The 21,403-nt window shown below is 41.0% G+C and overlaps 1 protein-coding gene and 1 pseudogene across 2 annotated transcripts in view; both read left to right on the forward strand.

Moving 5' to 3' along the window:
* The window catches only part of LOC113937261 (immunoglobulin kappa light chain-like), a 103,881-nt gene that overhangs the window by 20,846 nt on the left and 61,632 nt on the right, over window positions 1–21,403 (forward strand). The window lies entirely within an intron of this gene.
* Window positions 1,574–1,677, forward strand: LOC113938847 (annotated as a pseudogene).

Genomic DNA, 21,403 nt, shown 5'->3' on the forward strand with positions numbered 1-21,403 from the left:
GCACACACCTATCTACATTGTCATTGTTTCTGATGCTTTCTTAGAAAACAGGGAAATATGCATTGTGTCTGTGACACAGAATTAGACTTTGACAGCCAGATCCTTTTCCCACTACTGCTGGCAGCAGAGTGTGTCTCCGTGGGATTTCTTCCAAAGGGAAGATAGTTTATTTCACTTGGCTCACATCAGTGTTCTCCCCACCTTCCTGGTGGCTCTCTCCACAAGCAGCAAGACAGCAAACAGAGGAGGGTTTGCATAATTGTTCCCTGGGCAGGACCCTCTTGCAAGTCTGAGATAAAAGGTCAGCTTGACCTTGTTTTGATTTATCAGAACTCATCAGTTCAACTTCTCAAAATGAGTTTCCCTCCTCTGCTCATCGGTCGCTAATGTTCCAGTTCCCAGGTAAGGACGGAGTGGGGCATGTGAAAGGAGAATAGGCTGCAGAGGGTGAGCTCTGGGGGGACTGCAGCTCTCCATGTGGATTCTGTACACTTTTAAATACATATTTCTTGGCCTCTGGGTAATGACAAGAGATGTTTGAATCTAAGAATGAGAAGGACCTAAAAGAAGAATGACCTGTGCTGTAGTGAAGACTGTGCCACAGAAAGAAGGGGATGATGCAGGAGAATTCTAGAGACCCCTATGTGTTTGAAAATTTCTGTAATTTCTTGGAATGGGATATTTTTAATATGTGAGTCAAAATCACACAAAAAGCAAATTAGCATGAAAAATATCTGAAGTAAATAATGAAAATAGCTCATAATATTTGTATGTAATCTTGGATTGTTCTCATTGTTTAAGGATCTAATGGGGATGTTGTGATGACCCAGACCCTTCTCTCCCTGTCAGTCATCCCTGGAGAGCCAGCCTCCCTCTCCTGCGGGGCCAGTTAGAGCCTCCAACAGTGATGGAAATGCATATTTGCACTGGTTCCTGCAGAATCAGGGCCATTCTCCATAGGACCTAATCTATCTGGTTTCTAAGCATTACTCTGGTGTCCCAGGCAGGTGTAGTGGCAGTGATCAGGGACGGATTTCACCCTGAAAATCAGCACGGTGGAGGCTGAGGATGTTGGAGTTTATTACTGCCAGCAAGGTATACAATATCTTCCACCCTGGGTCAGCCCTCCACACAAATCTCCTTGCCTAGAAGAAGGTCCAGCTGCTCACATGTATTACTTCCCTGGGGAGTAAGCAAAATAGATTCTGAGTCTAAGAGGAAGGTGTTGGAGAGCTCTGGGGAATTGTGTGCAGCTGAGGGCCCTGGACCATGCATGGCTAGGGTATACCTCAGGCACCACAGGTTACAGTTCCTCCAGTGCAACAGCTTTAGCATGGCAGACCCTACAGCAGAGTGGATGGGGTCTGGGTTCCCTCTGCGCAACTGGAGGTATCAGAAGGGAGAGCTGAGTAAAAGCTCATGCTAGTCCTCCCTGCACTGCATACATTCATCAATTAATTTCATTCGGCCCCATCACTGTGACTGATTCGTAGCTACACACACAAAAAAATCCATTTTTGGTTTTGTTCATTTTGATAGTTGCTAGCGTCCAGCAGCAGGAGGATATTTGGTGATTGCTTCTCGGCCTTTTGGCTAAGATCAAGTGTAGTATCTGTTCTTATCAGGAGGATATGTGGTGATATTAAGACACTGCTGTCTTCTTCTCCCTCACCTTCCCACCCACACCCTGTCCTAGCACCTGTCTCTGTCCTGCGGGGGCAAGCACAAGATGTGTAGTACTGTCTTCAGTGAAGGAACTGAGAAAAACTATTCAGACCCTTGATTTTTTATCTATGAGATAGACTTAATAAACTCTTCATAAACAAAGGCCTAGCCTGAGAAGTCTTTGAAAAATCTCAATCACAGCAAATTGAAGTCAACTGAGGTTTTTGAATTCCAAAGTTGGATTTTATACATAAAGAACCAAGTCAGAAGAATGAGGGAGCATAAAATGTATGCCATAGTCAACAGAATTTGGATGAATACAAGAGAATATAAAAGCCCAAGTTGTGCCTGTTGCAATCAGAATCTTAAGTCTTCATGCAGGGACAGTAATGAGAATGTGAAGACACGTGGTAGAGGTCAGCTATTGGAACAACATCAAGCTCCGGGGCTCATGTGTATTGGGGAGGAGATGCTGGTGGGGTTGAGGCTCAGATTTGGATCCACATGGAAAGTCAGATGTAGTTCCTGGGAGATGACAGAGTAAAGGGACCACTGCGTGGCCTCCCCAGCCATGCCCCGCTGACACTGCCAGTTTCATGGAAAGTGTTGGCTCTAGTGGTGGCACTCTAGGTCCTTAGCAATTCCAAGTTTAGTGAAGTTCCTATCTCATTCCTAACCTGGATCCTATCATACATTCTTATTCAAGCCAGGAGAGCATAGCTGAGCTTCCAAAATTTGATTCTACCCCCATAGTATGCCTGGAGAGATTTGAGAAAAATGATCATTGAGAGAACATGTAGACAAAGAAGATGGTGACCAGAGGCAGAGCCAGGGCTGGGAAGATTGGCAGGGGATGCAGTGGTGGGGCTAAGGCTCCTGCCTGAGACACAAGCACAATCAGTGCAGCATTATAAAGGGAAAACGTGGGAGCTTTAACTCTGTCTTTCTGACTCAGAGGCCCAGCCACATTTCCCATCCCAGACTTCAGCAAATGTTTGCAGGAGAAATCCATCCTGGGGTTAAAGGCTCAGCTCCGGGCTTATGTATTAAGGTAGCTCCCTGCAACTGCCAAAGCTCAGCTGCATTCTCCTCCCCAGCAGAGCCCACCTGTCTAGGCCAAGCCAGAATATTTGCCCACATTCAAATTTTGCAATTTCCACTAGGGTATAAAATGACAGGAGAACATCCCATCACCTACAAAGAACTTTCTGTCTCTGGAAATGTAGGTCATCTGGTCTTCGTTCCTTGTATGGCTCTCTGTTGTCATCATAAACATGAGTTTTACCTTTATTTTTTTGTTCTCCTCTGCAATTGTTGCAATGGTAGTGTAGGTCTTGTAAGATCTACCGCATCCTAACGGAAAGTGGAAATGCCTTTTATTTTCAAATAAAGTATATTATGTGGATAAGACATTGGTGGTATATTGCAAAACCCAGTGGTCTAGATCAATCTATTAATGCATGTGGCATGATCATGAAAATGCTTCAAGGAAGAGAAAAGAAATCACTGAAGAAATGGTGGTCTTGCCATCATCAAAATGACAATTGACAACTAATGTATTTCCAAATTCCAGGCACATTGCCTAGATATATATGCTTTACAGATGCCCCATTGACAATGGGTACTCTAATAACATTTTGATTAAATGAAAGGGCATATTAGTTATGGGGTTATGGGAGAAGTAAATGAAGGTTTGAATTCACAAAATGAAAAATGCTGCGCTTGCTTAAGGAAGCAAACTATATTTGTGACGATTACCTGCTCCCAGATATTATATCCCATGGACCATGTGTGGTGCCCTGTGTCTCTCTTCACCATGATAAACAGATGGGACCTGACTAAATCTATTGATCCACCAGTTCCCTGTGCCCCAGCCACTCCCTGAGGACTGAACACTTCTACCTGTTACCCTAGGCCTTCCTCTACATCCCAGTCCCACCTAGCATCTGGCTCAAACAGCACTTCGTCATGAAAGACATACCGAGTAAAGGGAACAGGATTTCCCTAGGGAACTCAGCAGGTCTGTACATCTTGAGAGTGATCTGTGAGTATGATGGGCACGAGGTGCAAGCTTCCAGTGCTTTCACCGTCTGAAGTGGTGTCATGTTTCAAATTTATATTTCCCTATTGGCAAATGCTGTGGAGTAACCTTTCCTATGTTTATATATACATGTCCACATATATATAATATAAATCATATATATATGATAACATATATATATGATTTGGAATTCTTTTTTTATTAACATATAATGTATTATTTGTTTCAGGGGTACAGGTCTGTGATTCATCAGTCTTACACAATTCGCAGCACTCACCATAGCACATACCCTCCCCCGTGTCCATCACCCAGCCCCCCATCCCTCCCACCCCCCACCACTCCAGCAACCCTCAGTTTGTTTCCTGAGATTAAGAGTCTCTTATGGTTTGTCTCCTTCTCTGGTTTCACCTTGTTTCATTTTTCCCTCCCTTCCCTTATGATCCTCTGTCTTGTTTCTCAAATTCCTCATATCAGTGAGATCATATAATTGTCTTTCTCTGATTGACTTATTTCTTTTAGCATAATACCCTCTAGTTCCATCCATGTTGTTGCAAATGGCAAGATTTCATTTTTTTGATGGCTGCATTATATTCCATTATATATATATACCACATCTTTTTTTATCCACTCATCTGTTGATGGACATCTAAGCTCTTTCCATAGTTTGACTATTGTGGACATTGCTGCTTTAAACGTTGAAGTGCACATGCCCCTTCGGATCACTTTATTTGTATCTTTGGGGTAAATACCCAGTAGTGCAATTGCTGGGTTGAAGGGTAGCTCTATTTTCAGCTTTTTGAGGAACCTTCATACTGTTTTCCAGAGTGGTTGCACCAGCTTGCATTCCCACCAACAGTGTAGGAGGGTTCCCTTTTCTCTGCATCCTCACCAACATCTGTCATTTCCTGACTTGTTAATTTTAGCTATTCTGACTGGTGTGAGGTGGAATCTCATTGAGGTTTTGATTTGGATTTCCCTGATGCCGAGCGATGTTGAGCACTTTTTCATGTGTCTGTTGGCCATTTGGATGTCTTCTTTGCAGAAATGTCTGTTCATGTCTTCTGCCCATTTCTTGATTGGATTATTTGTTCTTTGGGTGTTGAGTTTGATAAGTTCTTTATAGATTTTGGATATTAGCCCTTTATCTGATATGTCATTTGCAAGTATCTTCTCCTATTCTGTCGGTTGTCTTTTGGTTTTGTTGACTGTTTCCTTTGCTGGGCAAAAGCTTTTTATCTTGATGAAGTCCCCATAGTTCAGTTTTGCCCTTGCTTCCCTTGCTTTGGCGATGTTTCTAGGAAGAAGTTGCCGTGGCTGAGGTCGAAGAGGTTGTTGCCTGTGTTCTCCTCAAGGATTCTGATGGATTCCTGTCTCACATTTAGGTCTTTCATCTAGTTTGAGTCTATTTTTTGTATGGTGTAAGGAAATGGTCCAGTTTCAGTCTTCTGCATGTGGCTGTCCAATTTTCCCAACACCATTTGTTGAAGAGACTGTCTTGTTTCCATTAGACATTCTTTCCTGCTTTGTCGAGATTAGTTGACCACAGAGTTGAGGATCCATTTCTGGGTTTTCTATTCTGTTCCATTGATCTATGTGTCTGTTTTTATGCCAGTACCATACTGTCTTGATGATGACAGCTTTGTAATAGAGCTTGAAGTCCGGAATTGTGATGCCACCAGCTTTGCTTTTCTTTTTCAACATTCCTCTGGCTATTCGGGGTCTTTTCTGGTTCCATACAAATTTTAGGATTATTTGTTCTGTTTCTCTGAAAAAAGGAATTCTTAATTATAGAGTAGTCTGATTCATCTTTTTTGTCATGTGTTTGTTTTAAATGTTTGTGTGTGTCTCATTCAATAAGTTACTGCCTCTCCTTAGAGCCTAAAAAATATTCTTCTATGCATTCATCTAGAGGCATCATTATTTTACCTCTCACACGTAGATAGTGCTCTACCTGAAATTCATAATTTCCCTGGTGTTAGATGGGTCAAGACTTTTTTCGATTTCTCAGTTTATTCTTATTTCAATATCCAATAGCACCTTACCATTCATTGCAAATAACAACAATAAACAAAACACAAAAAGCAGACTATACCCCACTCCAATGCCTTTGCTAGAAATCAAGTGATTATGTATATGTGAGTCTTTCTCTGGACTCCTTGTTCCCCTCCATTTCTCTACTTGTCTATCTTTGTATCTACAGTAACTATCTTAATCTCTGTAGCTTTATAAGAAGTCTGGAAATCTGCGTATTGTAAGTCTTCGGACTTTATTTTTCTCCTTTAAGATCTTCTTGACCATTCTGGGTCCTTTGAATTTCCATGTAAATTCTGGAATTGGCTTTTTCATTTTCTAGGAGATTTTAATTGGATTGCATTGAGTCTATATGTCAAATTTGGGAAAACTGAAATCTTCAAAATATCAAGTTTCCCACTCTTTGAGCATGGAAAAACGCTATTTAATTCAATCTCCCTTAATCCATAATAGATGTTTATGTATTGACATTGTATGCAGACACCTTGTTAAGTTATTTCTAGGGGTTTATTTGCAGATTCTCTAAGAATTTATGTACGCATTTTGTTATCAACAAATAAAGATATTTTGCTTCTTCTTTTCTTTATTTTGTAAGTTTCTCTTTTTTCTTCCTGTGTTTCTTTTTTCCCCCTTATTGCACTGTCTAGGACCTATAGCATAATTTTGGATAGAAGTGGTGATAGTGGACATTTCAGTCTTTTTCACAATGTAAGGAGTAAAATATTCAATAATTTACCACCCAGTATGATGTTTGCTCTAGGATAGTGATAGACACTTTATGAGAATAAGGTGTTTTTCCATTATTTGTGGCTTGCTGAGAATTTTATCATAAACAGCTGAGTTTTTTGAAATGATTTTTCAGCTACTAATGAGATCACTTAAGCAACAAAGAAAAGATCTGTCTTCAAGATAAATTCCTTTTTGGGCATCTGGGTGGCTCAATCATTAAGCATCTGCCTTCGGCTCAGGTCATGATCCTAGGGTCCTGGGATTGAGCCCCGCATCTGGCTCCCCACTGAGGGGGACGCTTGCTTCTCCCTCTCCCACTCTCCCTGCTTGTGGTCCCTCTCTTGTTATATTTCTCTCTGTCAAATAAATAAATAAAATCTTTTTTTTTTAAAGATAATATTTGTTTATTTTAGAGAGAGAAAGAGAGCACAGCAGCAGGGAGAGGCAGAGGGAGAGGAAGAAGCAGACTCCCTACTGAGCATTGAGCCCAGCGTAGGGCTCCATCCTAGGACCCTGGGATCATGACCTGAGCGGAAGGCAGATGCTTAACCAATTGAGCCACTCAGGCGCTCCTGGAAAATAAATTTCTGATCACCTCCTCAATCCAACCTAATCCAATGATGCATTAAGGAAGATGTCCATGCACATTGGGAATGGAAAGAAAGTAATAGGACCACCAGCCTCTCTTTTGCTTCCAACATTCTTGTGCCAAACACCATCTCACTGAATCTAGGTGAATAATGGGGTGGGAGGACACAGGAAGCAAATGTTGTGAGCACAGGAGAGAAACTCTTCCCTCAGGCTGAGCTCCAGGCATCTTCTGCCATGACCACCTGGGGATGGGTTACTGAAGTGCTGAGAAGAGGAGGCGAATGGTCTCTATCGCTGGAAGCCCAGATGCCTCTCCCCAGCTGCTTTGCATGTTCCTCCCAGCCCACCCTGCTGTCCAGAGCCCATATCAATACCTGGGTCAGTGCTCTGGGGGAGATCTGCCTCAGTTAGGGCACAGAGTAAACCATGGTAGTCCCAGCTCAGCTCCTCTGCCTCCTGTTAACTCTGGCTCCCAGGTGAGAGGAACATGGGATGATTCTGCATGTCAGTGAAATCTTTGTGTTGTTTGGTCTTATCACTTGGCACCTTTGCTTAGCAAGCAAAAGAATTAAAGCTCAAGGTAGATGAACACACCTGAAGACAGTGGTTAAGATGTCGATTACGTGGCTGACTTTTCTGTTTTATTTCCAATCTCATATACCACTGGAGAAATTGAGATGACACCATCTCCAGCCTCGTTGTCTTTGTCTTCAGGAGAAAAAGCCACTCTCAGCTGCAGAGCCAGTCAAAGTGTTGACAGCTCCTTATCCTGGTACCAACAAAGACCTGGGCAGGTTCCCAGACTCCTCATGTATTGTACATCCAACAGGGTTGTTGGCATCCCAGACCGGTTCAGCGGCAGTGGGTTTGGGACAGACTTCACCCTCTCCATCAACAGCCTGGAGCCTGAAGATGTTGCAGTTTATTACTGTCAGTGGTATAGTGGCAGGTATGCACAGTGATTCAACATGAGACAAAACTTCTGTAAAGCCTTGATGATTATTTCATTTTACCAGGTGTTTCCTTTATAAGCAGCTGCTGTGGTGGTTCCTGTCTCAGCATCTCTGTTCTGTTTGGAAATACTGAGGTTCTGAAAACTAACTCCATGACAAGACTTGGACTCTGATTACTGGATTTTTCCTCAAACTTAGCTGCACCACCAGTTCATGAACAATTTCACCACCAATGGCTTCAGATCAGATTCATATGAATGGACACCTCTAAAGGTCCTGATCGGTGTAATAAGACAACCACATGGACAACAAAGAAGGATTGGAAGGGAAGAATGAAAACTATTGTAATTCACAGATGAAAGGATTCTATGCAGATAAAATTCAAAATAACTTACAAAGAAACTACTGGAAACAACAGGAGAAATAAGTCATCACTGGATTCAAAGTCAACATGCAAAGGTCAGTGTGGTTTATATATAAAGGAAATAAATGCTTAAAAATTAAAATTAGAAAACCCATTGTTTACAAGTGCCTCAAAAACATCCAATATTTAGGAAAAATAACAAAATTATTAATAATAATTATTAACAGAATATTATTCAAAGAAAATAAAACCTGGGTAAATGGAAAGCCATATTATATCCAAGGATTGAAAGTCTCAGTATTGGGAAGATGTCAATTTTATCTTCCCTTCAGTCCAAATCTGTGTATTTGCTGGAAAATTCATGCCTCATAAATCTCCAGTCCAAGCAAGGGAGCTTTCCCCCATCCCAGTCCCTAGCCATGATAAACACTCAACATTCTGTCTCGTGGAAGGGAGCCTGGAGCTGCTGGTGCACAGCCTGCTCTCTCCAGGAGTCCCTTGTATGAATATAAACACCCTCTCAATTTCTTTTGGTATGTGGAGTCTGTCAGCCTCAAATTAATGCCTCTTAACTGGAAAAAGGGTCCATCTCACCTCCATAGAAAAAAAACCATGAAACATAAGTGTTGAAGGAAACAAGAAAAGAAGGAAAGCCCATAGTTGTGAACCCCATTCTTCTTTCTTCACTCTTCCTTGGCTCATGAGCAGAATCAGAAATAGGAACAGACACTTAGAAGCAGAGTCTGGGATAAAGGAAAGCCTGAGAGGTCTCAGTGTTGAGCAAAGCTTCCAGCAATCTCACACAGTCAGAGATGAAAATTAGTCAAGGATGAAAGAGAAGGAAAGACTCTGACAAACTCCAAAGACTTCAGTTGGAATCCCAGCAGGGCTATCTCGCCGGAGGGCTGGAAGAACTGGGAAGAGCCAGTGGTGCATCATCCACGCTAACCCCAGACTCAGGGACAGGACAATCCTTGACTGGATGGAGGTCACATAGCATCCAATAGCACTTCAGTCTGCCAGAATCACATGTCATTTCTTTCTGCATGATAAAAATCATCCTAGAGCCTAAAATCACCACTAAAATGTTTCTCAACAAATATGTGTATAAATCTACATACATAGTAAGTGTATAGAGCACAGTCTGGTTTTCCATCAATAACTCCAGGAGGAAAATAAACAGGCAACAGAAACAGACCCCCCCGCCAAAGTTGCAGCTATTGGGTAATAGGATGTTAGAGGCTTAATGCATTCACGGAAAGATTGAGAATTCTGACAGCCTGAAATGATTAAAAGTAACCAAACAGAAATTCAAAAATAATAATTGAAATCGAGAACTCAACAGATGAATTTAACAGTAGATTTATCAGAGCTGAAAAGAGAAATAGTAAACAAGAAGATACATTATAAGGTTGGAATATCAAATCAATGGAAAACATATAAAAGGTCATAAAAGGCAAAAGGGATACTCCAGGAAAAACAAGTCCAATGTATCTATAACTGCAGTTCACAAAGCAGAGGGGAGAGTACAGGCAGAGACAAGATTTGAAGAGGTAGTGACTGAGGAAATTCCAAAACTGATCACAGATTGAAGGAATTCTATGAACCCTCAATAAGATAAATGTCCCTCCAAAATTATACCGAGGCTCACCTTACTACCAGTGCTGAGAAAACACACACAAAATGGGGGAAGAGGAGGAAAACAGAGAGGATAAAGGTAATTGTTATAAGGTAAATTGTCTTTAAAAGAGCAACAATGAGAAAAATCACATAACTCTTAACACTGGATGCAAGGAGACAATAAAATAAAATATATTTTGAAGGTATAGGAAGAAAGTATGTGCCAATTTAGGATTCTATATAGGAATATCCTTTATAACAGAAGACAAAATAAATACATTTTACAAAAACAAACACATAGAAATTGAATCATCAGAAGACCAATATGAATAGAAATCCTACAAGGACTTTTTCAGGGAGAAGAAAAGTAAGTCCATACATAAGTTCAGAGACTTAAAAAGGAGTGAAGAACAGTACAAAAGATAAATATGTGGGAAATTCTACATAAATTTTGACTGTCTAAAATAATAATATCTTGTGGTATTTACACAGATGCAGAATTAAAATATATGTCCAATTAAAACATGGACCCGGGGGGGGCGGAGCAAGATGACGGAGGAGTAGGAGACCTGGATTTCGTCTGGTCTCAGGAATTCAGCTGAATAGGGATCAAACCATTCTGAACACCTACGAACTCAGCAGGAGATCGAAGAAAAGAATAGCAACAACGCTCTGAACAGAAAAGCGACCACTTACTAGAAGGTAGGACGCATGGAGAAGTGAATCCGAGGCGATATTCGGGAGGATAGACGGCGGGGGAGGGGGCCTCCGTCGGCCGCTTCTGGCAAGTGCTAGAGCCGCGGAGCACAAAATCGGAACTTTTAGAAGTTGGCTCCGCTGAGGAACATTGCTCCAGTGGCTAAGCGGGGGATGGAACCCACGTGGGACAGTGTGGTCTCAGGACCCTCGGGGTCACAGAAAGACTGGGGGTGCCTGAGTGCGGCAGAGCTCCCAGGTATTGGAGCAGGGAAGCCGGCTGCAGAGACGGAGCGGAGGGGCGGCTCTCAGCTCGGGGTTGCCATAAACAAAAGCTTGCCGTGATCCGCGGCCCAGTTGGGCCACTGCTCCTCCAGCAGGGACCCAACAAGCGGCAGGGCCAGGGAGACTCCCCTTCCTCCCCCAGAAGGAGCGGCGCAGGAGTGCACCGCAGGGAATTGCTGGGTTTGGAGACTCCACACGGAGCCGGGTGCCCGAGATAGAAACACTCACAGGCCAGGTGAGCACGGAGTGCGGCTGGAGACCAGGGACATGGGAATGAATGCTTTTCTCTGGGGACGCACTGGGGAGCAGGGCCCCGAGTTCTCAGCTCCTCCAGGCGGAGATTGGGAGGCCACCATTTTCACCCTAGTCCTCCAAAGCTGTGCCGAGAGCTTGCAGGGAACTAAAGCTCTTGAGAGCAAACCAGAGCAGCTTCCTTAGCCCAGACCAACAAGGGCGGGGCAATTCCGCCTCCGGCAAAGACATTTGGGAACTACGGCAACAGGCCCCTCCCCCAGAAGATCAGCACGAACAGCCAGCAAGCCAAGACCAAGTTTACCAATCAAGGAGAACGGGAGAACTCCAGCGCTAGGGGAATACTGCATATAGAATTCATGGCTTTTTTTACCATGATTCATTGGTTTTTCAAAGTTAATTTTTTAATGTTTTTTCTTTAATTTTTCTTTTTCCCTTTTTCAACCAACATCTTATCAATCCCTTTTTTAAAAAAACATTTTTTATTTTTCATTTTTAGAGTCATATTTTATCCCTTCATAGTAGTTACCCCTATTATTGGCATATATATAAGTTGCTCTCTCTTTAAAATTTTGAGATACACTTTCTTCTAACAGATCAAAATATACCCTAAATCACTAGTCTATGGCTTTGTTCTAGTCTCCTGCCTGATCACATTCTCTCCCTTCTTTTTTCTTTTTTCTTTTTTTTAAAATCTTCTTTCTTTTTTCAAACAACTTTTTATCTTACCAATTCCTTTTATAAAATATTTTATAATTTTCATCTTTACAGTCATCGTCCATCCCTTCATTGTATTAACCCTTATTTTGTACATATATAAGTCTTTCTTCCTTTAAAATTTTAGGAGGCACTTTCTCCTAACAAACCAAAATACGCCCAAAATCTAGCGTGTGGCACTGATCTATGCACTACCCCGATCATATTTGATCATAATCTGTTTTTTTTGTTTTGTTCTGTTTTTGTTTGTTTTTATCTTTATCTTTTTCTTTTTTCTCTCTCTCTTTCTTTTTCCTTTCTTTCCCTTTCTTTTCCCCCGGTTTCAGGTCTTTTCTGATTTGTATGGAGTATATTTGCTGGGGACGTTGTTAACCTGTTAGCATTTTGTTCTCTCATTCATCTATTCTCCTCTGGACAAAATGACAAGACGAAAAAAAATCACTTCAGCAAAAAGAACAAAAGGTAGTACGGTCAGCCAGGGACCTACTCAATATGGACATTAGTACAATGTCGGACCTAGAGTTCAGAATCATGACTTTAAAGATACTAGCTGGGCTTGAAAAAAGCGTGGATGTTATTAGAGAAACGCTTTCTGGAGAAATAAAAGAACTAAAATCTAACCAAGTCGAAATCAAAAAGGCTATTAAGGAGGTGCAACCAAAAATGGGGACACTAACTGCTAGGATAATGAGGCAGAAGAGAGAATCAGCGATATAGAAGACCAAATGATGGAAAATAAAGAGGCTGAGAAAAAGAGAGATAAACAACTACAGGATCACGAGGGCAGAATTCGAGAGATAAGTGATACGATAAGACGAAACAACATTAGAATAATTGGGATCCCAGAAGAAGAAGAAAGAGAGAGAGGGGCAGAAGGTATATTGGAGCAAATTATAGCAGAGAATTTCCCTAATGTGGGGAAGGAAACAGGCATCAAAATCCAGGAGGCACAGAGAACCCCTCTCAAAATCAATAAAAATAGGTCACCACCCCGACATCTTATAGTAAAACTTACAAGTCTCAGAGACAAAGAGAAAATCCTGAAAGCAGCTCGGGAGAAGGGATGTGTAACCTACAATGGTAGAAACATTAGATTGGCAACAGACCTATCCACAGACACCTGGCAGGCCAGAAAGGACTGGCATGATATCTTCAGAGCACTAAACGAGAAAAATATGCAGCCAAGAATACTATTTCCAGCTAGGCTGTCATTGAAAATAGAAGGAGAGATAAAAAGCTTCCAGGACAAACCAAAACTAAAGGAATTTCCAGACACGAAACCAGCATTACAAGAAATACTGAAAGGGGTCCTCTAAGCAAAGAGAGAGCCTAAAAGCAGCATAGACCAGAAAGGAACACAGGCAAGATACAGTAACAGTCACCTTACAGGCAATACAATGGCACTAAATTCATACCTTTCAATAGTTACCCTGAATGTAAATGGGCTCAGTGCCACAATCAAAACCCACAGGCTATCAGATTGGATTAAAAAATAAGACACATCGATATGCTGTCTGCAAGAGACTCATTTTAGATCCAAAGATACCCCAGATTGAAGGTGAGGGGGTGGAAAACCATTTGCCATACTAATGGACACCAAAAGAAAACTGGGGTGGCAATCCTTATATCAGACTAATTAGATTTTAAAACAAACACTGTAATAAGAGATGAAGAAGGACACTATATCCTACTTAAAGAGTCTATCCAACAAGAAGATCTAACAATTGTAAATATCTATGCCCCTAACATGGGAGCAGCCAATTATATAAGGCAATTAATAACAAAAGGAAAAAAACACATAGACAACAATACAATAATAGTGGGGGACTTTGACACCCCCCTGACTGAAATGGGCAGATCTTCTAAGCAAAAGATCAACAAGGAAATAAAGACTTCAAATGACACACTGGACCAAATGGACTTCACAGACATATTCAGAACATTCCATCCCAAAGCAACGGAATACACATTCTTCTCTAGTGCCCATGGAACGTTCTCCAGAATCGATCACATCCTAGGTCACAAATCAGGTCTCAACCGGTACCAAAAGATTGGGATTATTCCCTGCATATTTTCAGACCACAATGCTTTGAAACTAGAACTCAATCACAAGAGGAAAGTCGGAAAGAACTCAAATACATGGAGGCTGAAGAGCATCCTACTAAAGAATGAATGGGTCAACCGGGAAGTTAAAGAAGAATTAAAAAAATTCATGGAAACCAATGAAAATGAAACACAACTGTCAAAATCTTTGGGATACAGCAAAGGCAGTCCTGAGAGGAAAGTATATAGCAATACAAGCCTTTCTCAAGAAACAAGAAAGGTCTCAAATACACAACCTAACCCTACACCTAAAGGAGCTGGAGAAAGAACAGCAAATAAAGCCTAAACCCAGCAGGAGAAGAGAAATCATAAAGATCAGAGCAGAAATCAATGAACTAGAAACCAAAAGAACAGTAGAACAGATCAACGAAACTAGGAGCTGGTTCTTTGAAAGAATTCACAAGATTGATAAACCCCTGGCCAGACTTATCAAAAAGAAAAGAGAAAGGACCCAAATCAACAAAATCATGAAGGAAAGAGGAGAGATCACAACCAACACCGAAGTAATACAAACAATTACAAGAACATATTATGAGCAACTCTATGCCAGCAAATTAGATAACCTGGAAGAAATGGGTGCATTCCTAGAGATGTATCAACTACCAAAATTGAACCAGGAAGAAACAGAAAACCTGAACAGACCTATAACCACGAAGGAAATTGAAGCAGTCATCAAAAATCTCCCAACAAACAAAAGCCCAGGGCCAGATGGCTTCCCAGGGGAATTCTACCAGACATTTACAGAAGAATTAATACCTATTCTCCTGAAACTGTTCCAAAAACTAGAAATGGAAGGAAAACTTCCAAACTCATTTTATGAGGCCAGCATTACCTTGATCCCAAAACCAGACAAAGACCCCATCAAAAAGGAGAATTACAGACCAATATCCTTGATGAACATGGATGCAAAAATTCTCACCAAAATACTAGCCAATAGGATCCAACAGTACATTAAAAGGATTATTCACCATGACCAAGTGGGATTTATCCCCGGGCTGCAAGTTTGGTTCAACATCTGCAAATCAATCAACGTGATACAATACATTGAGAAAAGAAAGAACAAGAATCATATGATCCTCTCAATAGATGCAGAAAGAGCATTTGACAAAGTACAGCATCCTTTCTTGATCAAAACTCTTCAGGGTATAGGGATAGAGGGTACCTAGCTCAATATCATAAAAGTCATCTATGAAAAACCTACAGCGAATATCATTCTCAAAGCTGAGAGCTTTTCCCCTAAGGTCAGGAACGCGGCAGGGATGTCCACTCTCACCACTGCTATTCAACATAGTATTAGAAGTCCCAGCCACAGCAATTGGAAAACAAAAAGAAATCAAAGGCATCCAAATCGTTAAGGAGGAAGTCAAACTCTCACTCTTTGCAGATGATACAATAGTGTATGTGGAAAACCCAAAAGACTCCACCCCAAAACTGCTAGAACTCATACAGGAATTCAGTAAAGTAGCAGGATATAAAATCAATGCACAGAAATCAGTGGCGTTCCCATACACCAACAACAAGACAGAAGAGAGACAAATCAAGGAGTCAATCCCATTTACAATTGCACCCCAAACCATAAGATACCTAGGAATAAATTTAACCAAAGAGGCAAAGGATCTGTACTCAGAAAACTATAAAATACTCATGAAAGAAATTGAAGAAGACACCAAGAAATGGAAAAACATTCCATGCTCATGGACTGGAAGAACAAACATTGTGAAGATGTCAATGCTACCTACAGCAATCTACACATTCAATGCAATCCCCATCAAAATACCATCCACCTTTTTCAAAGAAATGGAACAAATAATCCTAAAATTTGTATGGAACGAGAAGAGACCCCGAATAGCCAGAGGAATCTTGAAAAAGAAAAGCAAAACTGGCGGCATCACAATTCCGGACTTCCAGCTCTATTACAAAGCTGTCATCATCAAGACAGTATGGTACTGGCACAACAACAGACACACAGATCAATGGAACAGAATAGAGAGTCCAGAAACGGACCCTCAATTCTATGGTCAACTCATCTTTGACAAAGCAGGAACGAATGTCCAATAGAAAAAAGACAGTCTCTTCAACAAATGGTGTTGGGAAAATTGGACAGCCACATGCAGAAGAATGAAACTGGACCATTTCCTTACACCACACACAAAATTAGACTTCAAATGGTTGAAAGACCTAAACGTGAGACAGGAGTCCATCAAAATCCTAAAGGAGAACACAGGTAGCAACCTCTTCGACCTCAGCCGCAGCAACTTCTTCCTAGAAATATCGCCAAAGGCAAGGGAAGCCAGGGCAAAAATGAACTATTGGGATTTCATCAAGATTAAAAGCTTTTGCCCGGCAAAAGAAACAGTCCACAAAACCAAAAGACAACCAACAGAATGGGAGAAAATATTTGCAAATGACATATCAGATAAAGGGCTAGTATCCAAAATCTATAAAGAACTTATCAAACTCAATACCCAAGAACAAATAATCCAATCAAGAAATGGGCAGAAGACATGAACAGACATTTTTCCAAAGAAGACATCCAAATGGCCAACAGACACATGAAAAAGTGCTCAACATCGCTCGGCATCAGGGAAATCCAAATCAAAACCTCAATGAGATACCACCTCACACCCGTCAGAATGGCTAAAATTAACAAGTCAGGAAACGACAGACATTGGCGGGGATGTGGAGAAAGGGGAACCCTCCTACACTGTTGGTGGGAATGCAAGCTGGTGCAACCACTCTGGAAAACAGTATGGAGGTTCCTCAAACAGTTGAAAATAGAGCTACCATACAATCTAGCAATTGCACTACTGGGTATTTACCCCAAAGATACAAATGTAGGGTTCTGAAGGGGTACGTGCACCCCAATGTTTATAGCAGCAATGTCCACAATAGCCAAACTGTGGAAAGAGCCAAGATGTGCATCGACAGATGAATGGATAAAGAAGAGGTGGTATATATACACAATGGAATATTATGCAGCCATCAAAAGGAATGAGATCTTGCCATTTGCAATGACGTGGATGGAACTGGAGGGTGTTATGCTGAGTGAAATAAGTCAATCAGAGAAAGACATGTACCATATGACCTCACTGATATGAGGAATTCTTAAGCTCAGGAAACAAACTGAGGGTTTCTGGAGTGGTGTGGGGTGGGAGGGGTGGGTGGCTGGGTGATAGATAGTCTGGCTAGGTGATAGACCTGGGGAGGGTATGTGAGCTCCGTGAATTGTGCAAGACTGTTGAATCACAGATCTGTCCTTCTGAAACAAATAATGCAATATATTTTAAGAAAAAAAAGAGAAGAAGAAGATAGCAGGAGGGGAAGAATGAAAGGGAGTAAGTCAGAGGGGGAGACGAACCATGAGAGACGATGGACTCTGAAAAACAAACTGAGGGTTCTAGAGGGGAGGAGGGTGGGGGGATGGGTTAGCCTGGTGATGGGTATTAAAGAGGGCACGTTCTGCGTGGAGCACAGACAATGTTATGTGTTATGCACAGACAATGAATCATGGAACACTACATCAAGAACTAATGATGTATGGTGACTAACATAACAATAAAAATTAAAAAAATAAAATAAAGAAAACATGGACACAAATGCTCAGAAGGCACAAGGTTATAATTTAGGTTAGAGTTTTGAAGATGCATGCATTTTCTGGAATGTGGCCAGATACTAAGGCATATAAAGACAGGATAAGCCAAAGATACATGTCATAACTGTCTAGGATACACAACAGTGTAAGACAATAATACGAAATTCAAAAACATATTTAGGAATAAAAGAACCAGTACTGCGACCACACACCAAATCAATACCACATAAATTGGTATGGAAAAGATGACATAAAGTTATATAAAATTGCCTGGCAAAATATTACACATTAAACCAAATTAAAAGACAGTTGAAGACTACAATAAACTATTTTTAATGTATTCTTTATAAATAAAGCATCAATATTCTAAACTATAAGAACTTTCAAAATGATTAGGGCAAAGCATCAAAATCTATGTAGAAACATGAAAAAAAGAACAAATGATTCCAAGAAAAGACATACAAATAGCTTTTAAGGATATACAGACTGTTCCATCTCACTAATTATTTGGAAAATGCAAATCATAACTACTTTGGGATGGTATTTCAAATCTATCAGATTTGAGAAAATCTGAGAACGTAAGAAGCACGTATTTAGACAAAGTTGTGGGGAAACAAACACTCTCATTTATAGCTTCTGGCATTGGAAACTTATATATTCAGAGAAGAATATGACAAAATTACATGTGTGTTAACCATCTGACCTATAATTTCATTTCTAGGAATTCCTGGAGATACACCTAGGAGGTTATTCATTGCAGCACTGTTTGTAATTGTTTGCAAAGTACTGTCAACAAACTACACTCCCTTATATGAAAGTATGGTTGAAAAACCGATGGTCCATCCACACAATGGAGTATGTCTCATCTGTGAAAGGGAGGATTTCTATGAACTGATATGGAGTGACTTCCAGGATTTATTGTGAAATGAGAAAAGCAAGGTGAAAACAATTCTCTGTACTATCTTACGTTCCTTGTAAGGATGAAGGGGATAAAAATGAAACAAAACAAACAACAAAGAAAAATTCTGTGAGGATAAACCAGAGTGAGATTGTTGCCTACAGGGTGGGATGGAAATGTAATAGAAGGGACAGAGTTGTGACATAGCTCTGAGCATAACATTTTTTTTCTTTTTCTTTTTTTTCTGCCTTTTTTTATTATGTTATGTTAATCACCATACATTACAGAAACCTGTTATAAACAATAGAAAGAAAATCTTTCTAAGAAAAAAGTTTAATGTGAACTGATTTAAAAATACAGGATTGCTATTTTGCAAATTGCAGGGCACACGATCTTCAGATGGAAAGTAAGAACACTCATTCATTTTTCAGGCCAAACACTCTGAAAAATTGTGGACTAGATAAAGGATTCAGAGAACGTTGGGAAGGAAGTGAAAAAGCCCAGTGATAAAGGGACATAAGCAAAGGACACTCACAAATCCCTGAATAATGCAGACTTCTTTCTTTTTGTGGAATCAGGGAGCAAAGTAAGGCACAGAAGCACTGCTCCTAGCCTTCCAAATGTATTGCATTCAATACAGTTTGAATAAATCATTTGAATCTTCCCATAATTTTTGACTTAATCCTCTACCAATACCATGATGTACTTCATTTAGAGAAAGATAGAAGAAGTTGTCCCCCGCCCCCATAGTCATCTGTGGGCACCACCTCCCATGAGATGACTTAACAGAGTGAAGCTAAGATCTAATCCAAACTGAGAACTTGAAGATGAGTTTCGTGGGCAGCCATCATTCTGTGCTCCGAAAACATCCCGGGTGTGTGAAGGAAGGGAGGCCAGCGGGACAGACAAGAATGAAACCACACCACAGGTTACAACCATAGAGGACAACAAAAGTGTGGTATAAGCACAGACTAGGTGAGTCACTGGGAACCCCAATCCTGACCACACGATAGTGACCCCATTGCTAATTAGAGAGTCTTGAGCACCAAAATATTGAATGACCTCCACAGGGCTTGGGTCCCAGCCATGGGGAGGAAAGACCAGTTCATAGAGCATTGACGTCAACTGAAAACTACATCTCACTATCTAATGTGCCCACACTCTTGCATGGTACCTGGAAACTAATTATGATTTGTCATGGGCATCAAAAATAAAGCATGTTTGAAAATGTGCAAGAGAAAGTACACTGTACCCTGGAAAAGACGCTCAATTAAATAGTAAAAACCTCAGGGTGTCTCCCCACACATGGCCACAAGAGGGGGCACCTGCACAACAGTGATCCCAGAGAGGAATCTGGGTTTACCTGGTACTAATGGCCCAGAGTCCAGACTAATTTTGGTCATCATCATCGTCATCATTGTCGTTATCGTCGTCATCATCATTGTCATCATCATCGTCATCATTATCATCGTCATCATCGCATTGTCATCATCGTCATCGTCATCGTCATCATCATCGTCATCGTCATCGTCATCATCGTCATCATTATCATCAGTATCATCATCACTTTTTCATTCCATTTCAGAGTTTACCGTTTAAATGTAGCAACAATTTTATAGTTCCTCCTACTGCCCATTATCCAGCTGATTCTATGGTCCCATGACAATTCATATTTAGAAAGACTCAGAATGATCTAATCAAAGGGTAATTGGAACTAAAAATAGTTCCTTCTTTGACAAAGTGTTTCAAGCACAATGTAAGTCTGGAGAATTGACTCACAAAGAAAATATGCATGAGGGGGAATAGTGAGTGGGAAATTTTGTCCAATAAAGGGAAGGAACACTAGATCTCTGGAGTGTGGTCTTGTCAGTGATGAGCATCAGGAGGACACAGATCAAGGCACTCCCCTTGGCAAGCATGACAAGGGCAAAACCTGCAGCAGCTCCCCAGGCTGGTGGTCATGGCGTTGGAGACCATTAGGTCAGACTCACATTTGCTCACGTCGGCAGTCACCTCCTGAATGCAGAGACAGAATTGGCTTGGTCTGGCATCTCAGCTTCTCAGAACTGTGGACCCAGAATGCCAATGACTAGAACAATGAGGAACAGTATATTTGGTTAGATTTATAATGATAACTACATTCAGGAAAGAAAAATGGGCAGAGGAGACACCTCTCCGTACCCAATTAAAAAATCACAACCTGGTCACTCTTTTCCTTTCTCGTACTGATCCTTAAGATGATATTGGAAATTTCACAAAGTCAGCTTAGTCTCATGTATTTATCCCCAGTCCTTGACTCTTCCCAACCTGAGCCCATGATTGGACTGTCTCCAGGCTTCTGTTGCAGGAGCCTTCAGGTGAAGTTTACACTGCTGCCTGCACTGTGGAGTCCTTTACAGAGAGACACACATGTGATCCTTGATAGCCTCTAAGATACAAATATGAATCTTTATTCTGCTCCCACTCATCCAGGCTGAAGACATGCTTTCATATGGTTCCCCCGTCTAGGTGTTTCCGGGACAGACCTTCCGGCCCCTGGTGCTCTGCATCATGGTAGGGGATAGTTTTACAAATAAGTGATATTCAGGAAGAAACAGTGATGGCTATTCTCATCCAGTGCATGAGATAATTAAGAATAAAGACTAACTATGATATTTCGGTCATTGATTCTGGGGACAGATGTTCAAATTTTTTAATACAATCCATAAAATATCTAATATATGTGAGAAAAATATGATTTTGGTACATCATTTCTTTACTTCAAAATTATTACTTCATATTTGCATTTCCATGATAAGTCTCTTTCTTCTTCCAATTTCCCACAGGCAGCTGTGTTACTCAGGCTCCAGCTGTCTTGTCTGCGGCA

Source organism: Zalophus californianus, chromosome 8, assembly GCF_009762305.2.
Source record: "Zalophus californianus isolate mZalCal1 chromosome 8, mZalCal1.pri.v2, whole genome shotgun sequence".
Taxonomy (NCBI): Eukaryota; Metazoa; Chordata; class Mammalia; order Carnivora; family Otariidae; genus Zalophus; species Zalophus californianus.